We start from the raw sequence: 9,362 nt of genomic DNA on the forward strand, positions 1-9,362 counted from the left end.
AAAATTATTCCAGTGGATTTCCCTGTTCCGTTTGTAAGGGGGAGGTCATATGAGACCATCAGGGTGAGGTGTACCTGGGAGGTGGTAGTCTCATCAGACCCAGCAAGGTGAGGACAGGCATCTGCCTGGGAGCTGTGGGAAGAGGGATCTGAGGGGCTTGCAGGGTTTGTATAAGGTCAGTATGTGGCTCTATTTTGCTAAAGCTGATGCTTGAGGCCAGCTGGGGTCATTGTTTGGACAGAGTGAAACTAGTCTGAAGTGGTACCTCAGGGAGTCATTGGCATGCAGATGACAGATGAACCTGTGTTTGCAGGTGAGATCACCAGCAACAGGGTGGCAAGTGTTTATTTTTAACGTCATATTGACGTTGGGCTGGCTTATGAGCATGCATAACTTGTCAACACTGCAACGCTATGTGGAAGTCTCCTGTAGCACCTTTGAGACACCTTTTGCCAGGCAGGGCTGCAGTTTACTTTTGCTAATGAAGTTGTTGTGGACAGATGGTTCTAATGGATGTGAAGAGGTTGCCCTATCCAGTTCTGTTGAGTCAAATATTTTAAACTCAGTAGTTAGAGAGGATGGAAACGGTGATAATAGACATTTTCTGGGTTATAAAGACATCTTGTATTTCCTGAAAGCGAGCTGAGAACACTGCTAGCAATAAAAACCAGATCAAAAACTCAAACAAGACAGAGAGCAGTCTTCTGTTCAATAATTACCCTGCGGTTTTACGGATCTTCTCTTATGCTTAGACAGTGCCCCTTGGAGTTGGTAATTTTACAACGTTACAACAATCATGGAGCTTGCCTTTGTGTGCGTTATGTATATGCTGAAGGGCAGAGAATAGCCTCAAAGTGGAAGGTGTCAAGAAACGTCCAAAATCAATTAACTATTATATAGCGTGTGGGAGACATTCCTTGTTTCTCCGTGAATAGTCCTCGAGACAGTGCGGCTTTCAGACTGCAGGGAAGCTGGTACGTTTCCAAGTTACCGGTGGAAATTGCTTTGAACTTGGAATAAACCTGCAAACACATACAAATTAGAAGAAAACAAAACACATTGAATGAAATCTCGGCCTTATCAAAGTCAAAAGGAGTTTGCTGCTGACTTCAGTGGAACAAGAATTTCATCCATAAAGAGGAAAAAAAAAAAAGTTTTTTGAACTCTAAAATCAGAGCTAAGCTGTCTGATGTAGGGTTTCTTGTCACAGATACCTGCTTGTTTTCACATGTATTTGCAGGATCTGAAGGCCACAAAGTCTTTGTAATTGTGTGTCTGCAATCCCTGACTGCAATGGGCTTGCCAGAGCACACCTGGAACACTCATGCTTTTGTAACTTTCATTTCTTGTTTTTATGGTCCAGTAACATTGCTCAGGCCTGTTCAAATGAGTTGGCAATTAGTAACATAAATATAACTTGTCTGACTTGATTTGTTCTTCCCACACACACATTCTGTGTCTGTCTCTCTGCAGCTGAACCAGGTATAGAGAGAAGAGTAGCAAGGAAGCACACTGTGATGGGGGGGAGTGCCAGGAAGGTTTTTACCCTTTTAGGATGAGCTCTTGTACATTATGGTGAGTGAAAATAACTTGTGCCATCCTAGTGCGGTATCTCTGTGAGCACACTGTCCTCAGGTGTTCCTCTGCTGCTACACTTGCATATCCTGGCAAGAGTTACCATTAGTTTTCATTAAATAACGTGTAAATTGGTTGCACCTAAGCGCTTTGAAGAGTCCAGTCCCATGTGCCTAGAGTACATCTAACAAATGACAGATTAAACGCCTCACAAAAGACCACTGTAGATATCTGGGATTTTTTGTTGCTGTTTTTAGTTGTTTTGGTTTTATTTTTTAAAAAATTCCTGCCGTGGATATAAAATTGCCCTAATAGCTAGAGTGCTCCTCTGGTAAATGGGAGATCATGCTTCACTTCTCTGACCTGGAGAGCTGGGCTGCCTCTTGCCTCCACGCCGAGTCCCTGTGCCGTGGTGTTATTCCCTCACTGTGTGGGAACCATCCAAACCTCCCTGCCTCTCCCCATCCAGTGGAAACTGTGCCGCAGCAACAAAAATGTGACCTTCGCTTGCCTAGAAAAGGAGAGTGGACTACAGGAGACCACGGGAGCCCATAGCCTGGCGTGGGGGCACCGAGAAAAGGGTTGGAGTTGTGGTGTCTGCTGTCTGGACCATAAGTTTTCATTTGCTGTGTTAGCAGTCTGAGCTCCAGAGAGGAGAGGGAATTCAGATAACTTGGTGCTCAACGTGCAGGTTTCCATGCCCTTCGGCAACTACGCACTCCCCGTGCACTGTTCAGGTATCTCTGTCTCTGCTCAGGATTCCTCTTTGGGGGCTGGCACCTACGATGTAGTCATTACAGGCTCTACTTTATAGGCTTGAAATGCTTTATTGGCTCTGGCCCTTCATTACGCAATTGTAAGGTTATATTATTTTGTGTAAGAGTAAGTAAGCGTGCAGGCCTACAGAAGTGATGGATCTGTTCGATCCATCACAGGAAGCGACTGATCCATTTGATGTATCTTTTCTGGGCAATGCCAGCTCAACGTGTATGCTTGGAAAGAAATATTTAGTTTGTTGTTTGTAGTAAGTAAATTTGTAAGTAGTAAGTTTGAACACAATCAGTGGATCTGTTAGTTTTATTTCACGTAGATGCTCACCTGAATGAGTCCCTGTTTGCAGTATGTTCTTGGTTAGCGTGCTTCTCCATTAGGGAGGAATGGCTGCGTATTTCTGGCTGTGTCATTGTGAGTTGTGAATGACAAACCAAGTGGAAGTGTTTTATTTGATTACTGCTGTGCCTGTGAAGAGCTCAGCGCTGAAATCCTGGGAGGAAAAGTACCATTAAATGCCTTGGGATAGGCATAAGATGGGCCGCAACACTGGAAGGTTTTCTCCTCCAGCCCAGGTGTTGTGCCTCATTTCTGAAGTTACCATCCCATTGACTGATTTGCTGGGCTGTCACATCAGCTATAGTGATGTTTTTGACACCACTATATTTTGTGACATTTGTTCCTTAAAAAATGGGAATAAGGTCACACTAAGCGGCTGTGAATAGCCATCAACTTTCAGTCACCACCAGCCCGGACGGAATTTGAAAGAGCAGCTTTGGGTGGAGATGAAAGGCTCTGTGTCCTACTGACAGTGCCTTCAGCCAGTCAAAGGTGGAAGCAGCAATGAGAAGACTGAGATGCACATTTAAAATTGCGGGGACAGCACGTACTATGAAGACGTTATTTGAAATAGTGTCTTGAGGGCAATAGGAGTGTGCTTATTTTTTAAATTTTTTTTTTGTTCTGAAAACTTAGCTTTTAAAACTATATTTCATATCCTACATACGGTCCGAGTTAGTGCACAGAAAAAAATACATTGGTGATCGTTTTTACTGCTGTATTAGCTGAAGATTCATAGAAAAGCCTCTGATGGGGGATAAGTGGTACTTTGTTCACAGCATGTGTTGATATTCAAGGGATGCAAATGTTGGACCTACGAGTATCTGGTGGTTCTGATAAACCAGCACACAGCAGCTACTCTGTTACCTGTGCGGCTGCTCTCAGACAGTGTTGGTAAAGTTGAGCGAGAACTTGAGCAATTAGCTTAACTCTATTAAATTTTGAGGAAAAAGTAAGGAAGTGTCACATTATGAGGTTAAAATATTGAGCATGTTTGGGAAACAGAAAAAGCCAGTTTGTGAGAAAGAGCATTTATGAAATGCCTTGCTTGTATCTGTGTACAACGGGCATGGTGATGGCTTGTAGAAAAGCATCCACTGAGCGTGGAAATGGTAAACATCTCCAGCAGTTGTTTATTTGAGAGAATAACACTTGAAGGTGCAGCTAAATATGCTTCTGAGACCTTTCTTCAACCAAAAAATGTTTCAAATAAAAAGCTCCTTATTTTTACCCAATCAATATTTTGTATTATTTCCCATTTTACTTCACAGACATCAAGCTTACAGTTTACTTGAAACCTCAACAAAGCAGGAGAATGTCTTTCGCTTCAGGATGGTGGGAGAGTAGTTTACTACTTAGGTCATTTAACTCAGTCATAAATTACAAAATGTGAGTTATGACTAATCAGAGAAAGCAGTTCAGTATTATGAAACCAGCCTTAAGAAAAGTAATTGTCCCTTAGGTTTCCATTGCTCTCTTGAAACTTGAATTGCAAAAATCACTTCTTAGACCAAGAATACAGAACTCCTCAATTTATTAGTGAAGACAATCTTCCAGCAAATGTTTTATATTATATCTTTGCCTGCTCTCCCCTTTAACAGCACCATAACACCTGAACAGCTATCCTAAATTTTAGGAAATACTGATCTTTACGTATCAATTATGGTATTGCGTATGGCTCGTCCTTATTTAATAGAATGGAAGAGAGGAAAGCTGCTGAATGGCTGTTAGCTTAATGAAGAAAAGTAATTTTGAAATTCTTGTTAAATTGCTGTGAGTGTACAACTAAACTCAGGTTTAATTACATTTTTAATTAAAGGAATAGCTATTGATTATGTCATTGACTATGTGTTGTAGCCTGCCCTAACAAATAGCAATATTACAAGAGATCATTAAACTAGTTGTTAAAATTCTAAATGAACAAGAACTAGAACTGGTGTGGATAAAGGATACAGCGATGCTGGGTAGAGGAAAAAGATAACGAACTGAGTGAACAATATGTTAATTTCTAAAAGTTTGGTTGCTGATGGTTTTATGTGCTGTCATAATTTATTTTTATCTATGGAACAAAATGAACAGAAAACCAGAACAATTTTTAAATAAGAACCATGGGTAAAGTTTTATCTTGGGTCTTGAAAGTGAACAGTGATTCAGACGATATTTCTCAGGAGCTTTATGTGAAGCAGAATCTAAGCTGTTGTATGTGAGAGACCTTCTGATCACTCAGGGAGCAATCAGATCTACTACACAGCCTGGTCTGAAGGGCAAATAATGCTAGCAGTCAGAGCAGTGACAGCATGGGAGTACTGACAAAAAACCATCAGCAGCTGCAGTCCAGCTGGCTGCAGGGCACTGGCAGCTCACCCTTTATTCAACCTGCAGCTTTCCTGCTACCACAGCGTTGATCTTCTCCCAGTCCCATGGTGTGGATGCCTGGGGATTGACAGAAAGCACTCTTCTGCACACTGGTGATGGAGAGCAGGGGTGGAAACCCCAGCTGCCTGTGTAAATCCGTACAGCTCTATTTCGTCCGTGCAGGTTCCCCATTTGTGCGTGCAGGTGGCACTGCCGGCTCGATGGGTCTGTTCTTCACCGACACCCCATGGCTGGTGTGAAGCTGTTAGTTGATGCTCTCAAGAAAATATGTCCTAAATTTGTTTTAGACTTAATTTGAAAAGTCTGCAGGCTGATCATGCTGTGAAAGGCCTGATCCTTTCTCTCCTTATGGTTCCACCTTTACTGCTGAAAGGATCTTATTGAAGCATTTTATGAGAGAGGGGAGCAGCCCCTATGGATGGATATCGCAGCAGCCCATTGCTTGTGGCTGAAAGCTGCTCTGAACAGTGAAGTATAATAGGAAGATGGGGTAGATGATCTCATGGGTCTTTCTGTTCTGTCCGTTACAATTTCTGTGCATATAAAGCCGTTTTAATCCTTTCCATTCAAATGCATTGTATCCACAGAAATGTATTCTTAATAATGACACGAGACATTCTGCAACATGGGCAAGCTTATAGTCAGACCCTGTGACTCAGGTATTGTTTGAAATACAGCATTTTAGAATTAAAACTTTTTATTGGTACCAGATTTTATAGTTGAGAGTATTTTGAACGCTCTGTCTATAATGCGCAAAGACTGATTTGTTAAAAGACTGTGAGGGTTGTACAGATGTCAGCACCCAAGAGTTAGGATGCATGAGAATTAGAGATAATCTGTAACTTTTATTTGACCTCATAGTTTTATGGAGCATGATCCAGTCTTCAGTGACCTTCGTCCCTCCATGACATCTTTATCTTTCAAGGGTGCAGGATAAACAAGGGGCATGAATGTGGCAAGTGCAAAGAACGTGGCAGCGGCAGATGAGCTGCAGAAGTTAGGGGAAGCGTTTGGTAGAGGCATGAGCACTCTTTAGGAATGAAAAGCCACGTCTTGTGGTGGAAGCACTTTTCTCCCTGTATTGCAACTGTATTGCTACTATTACGTCTGTGTCTGTTCTCACATTCAGAACCCAGATAACAAAGCATCTTCTGTATCTAACGGGTGACAAGGAAAGAAGGGATTACTGAAATATAAACTGAAGGGGTCAGATATAAACCTCAAGAGAGTAGAAAGGTTTGATGACCTGTAATCAGGATTTGCCAATGATTTGTACTTAGGTAATGGCATCACGGTTTTTTTTCAACACACAGGATACATTTTAGTTTACTTCAGACAGGTCCCTGTTCCCTGCTCTGCTTAACTACAGGATGTTATGATTATAGATGTAGTGACACTGTTGTTGCAGAATTGCTGCTTATAAATTATGGTGGGATGGCAGCTGTAAATACAGCTTCTCTTGTGATTTAAGAGGGAGATGTGAAGGCGTATCGCCCGGATGCTTGATCCATGGTAAACAGGGCCAGCCACAGCATGCTGAAGCTTAAAAGTCCTTGCCAGATTTTGGGATTAGAAGTCGTCGTTTCAAACATCAGCTCCTCCGGTACTGAAATAATCAGCTGCTCTGGTCCTCCTCTTTTCCTTCCTCTTTGGCCGAGATTTATTTATCTTTGCAAGTAGGAACTGACACGCAAACCTTTTTTTCAGTAATTTTTTGAGATATGAGAGATTCTTCAGCAAGCTAGCAAGCATTCAGTGTCTGTGTGTGCCACAGTGCTGTGCGACTTCATGTCATGACCCCCGTGACCTTCCCATTCACCTGCTTCACTGGTCAGGAAATGTGCGGCCGCTTGGAACTGTGTAGTTGTACTACTTAAGGCTGGAGAAACAATAAACCCATCATTACAGATTAGTGTGATAAAACACACCAGCAGCAAAATCAGCTGTAATCAGCCTTCTCTTGACATGAAAGGGCATCTAGCTTTGGTCACTCAGTCCCCTGCTCCGTAGGTGACAGTCCTGTGTAGGAAATATTCCTAATGACTGATGATGAGTGGCAAGAAAAATTTAAATATGCAACTGCTAACATTGCAGTGATTTTAACCTGGCTCCTCTCAGAGAAACCCCACGTGTCCTGATCTGAAGGCTGATAGAAGCTTGGTTATTTTTTCCCTGAAGTGAGAAATGAAAATGTCTGCCTCCCCAAGATCTCCCTGGAATTCAGACTAAATGGGGCTTGTGTTTGCGTTGGTACTAAGGATGAAATCAGGATTGGCAGACTGTGATGTGTGAATTTGCACACGTACAGGGACTCAGAACAAGAGTGAATCTTGTTAATTAAGCCAAGACATTTTAGATGGTCTCCTGTTCAGTAAAAGGGGCTTTCTCTTGGGTCTCTTTAATGTCACATTCCATTTACAGTTGTAATAAATGCTACAACTTGTTTCCCTCTCCCCTATCCCACAAAAAACGACAGAGAATTTCTTGCTGAGCCTTTGATAACAGCTCTTTCTTTTTACTCCAGATAACTTCAAACGAGAAGCGCTCAGAGAGCCTGAAGAATGATGGCGATGCTCTTATCCAGACTCTAGAGAGCTTGGCCCAAACTGCCAGGTGAGTTCCCTCAGGCTTCCAGGAATTTCCAGGGCTGAGAGCGCTCACCTCCTCTTTTGTCTGCAACGGTCTTCTCCTGTAATCGCCTTCTGTGCAGTATAAGCTTCTCAGGTTTCTGTTCCTGCCCCCCCTCCCTCCACTACTCTTCTCCAAACTCCCCTCATTCGGAGCTTGGCAGCATGCTTTGATTCCCAAAACGTAACTCATACACTGCCTTCCCGCTTATCTCCCATCTCCCAAGGGGATTTTTAAATAACGTAAGAAATTAAGAACAGAAATTCATGCACCTCTTATAAACTGTTTGTTTTTAACATCTTGCCTTTCAATATTGCAGATGCTGCCTCAATAGCACTCATTCTGAGAATTGTTTCTACTGAACTACTAGAAAAAACACAACATCTTGCATCCAGCTTACTCTCTATCATTACAGATAGAGTGGGAAGTTTCAGCATTTTTCCTAGTACTAACTTCATATTTATACTGTGACAACAGTAAGAAACAATAGTATTGACCAAATGCACATTTAAAAGAAAAATATTTAACTTGCAACAATTTCTACAAAACTAATCTCATTCTTCTATCCCAAAGGAGATTGCTAGAATATTTCAAAACTCAAAAGAAAATCCTCAGAGGGCATGGAAAGGTTAGGATCAAATTACTTCTACAAAAGTAGCCGGTAATCTGTTACAGGATGCAGAATGTGTGAAGCAGCAAGGAGCTCAGGTGTGAGCTGCACCAGAGAGGAACAACAGGAGTTCCAAACAGCTCCAAGCAAATCGTTTCCATCTGGTCTTGATCTCTGATATTCAAGTTCACTTACTCCCACCACCAGCTCTCACCCTCATTTCACAAACTGATAGAGTGCCAAGTTAACATCCATTAATATACATGGCAAAACTTGCGGATCACATGCTGGTACTGCTTCATTAATCAGGACTCTGGATTAAACTAGTCAGATGCTCAGAGGCTGCAGCAACAACTTCAGGTTTCACTGAGATTTTATGCATAGATACTACATCAAACACGGAACAACACATACATTTATATATGCGCCTAATCACATTAATGCTTCTTTAGCATACTGGTGTGCTACCCAGTGCTCTAGAACAGGCACCAAGCTCAGTTATGAACGACAAGGTTTTTGTTTGGTTGTGGTTTTTTGTTGCACTAGATCCAGAGAGACTCTTACTGTCATCCACCATGCAGTTAACTCCACTAGCAAGTGGGAGTTCATTCATGCAACTGACAAACTTTTGTTTCACTTCCACAGAAATTTAAGTTCTATCCACACATACAGCTGCGTGGTCTTCACTTAACTTGCTAGCTCACATTAAAAGCTGAAAATTCTTGCCTTCCATTAGGATTTTTACCCTTCTCTTTTTCCTCCCTTATAATGATGCTCATCGAAAACCAGAGAAGTAATAGGCATAATCATGGCATAATATAATTTTCTTATGTGCTTCCAAAATGATTTTCTTATCTGTTGTCATCATCACTTGCTCTGGCTGAAACGGTTGGGGGCCCCAAGAACAAGGAGGATATTGTAAATACCTTAGACATTCGACTAACCTAGTTATATAAATAAACAAAGGGGAGCTTTTTTTTTTTTTCATTTAGATGGATATATCTCACTTCAGACAACTGGGCCTTGAAAAGGTAGTTTCTAATTAGGATGGCTGTATTTCACT

Source organism: Nyctibius grandis, chromosome 7 (assembly GCF_013368605.1).
Source record: "Nyctibius grandis isolate bNycGra1 chromosome 7, bNycGra1.pri, whole genome shotgun sequence".
NCBI lineage: Eukaryota > Metazoa > Chordata > Aves > Nyctibiiformes > Nyctibiidae > Nyctibius > Nyctibius grandis.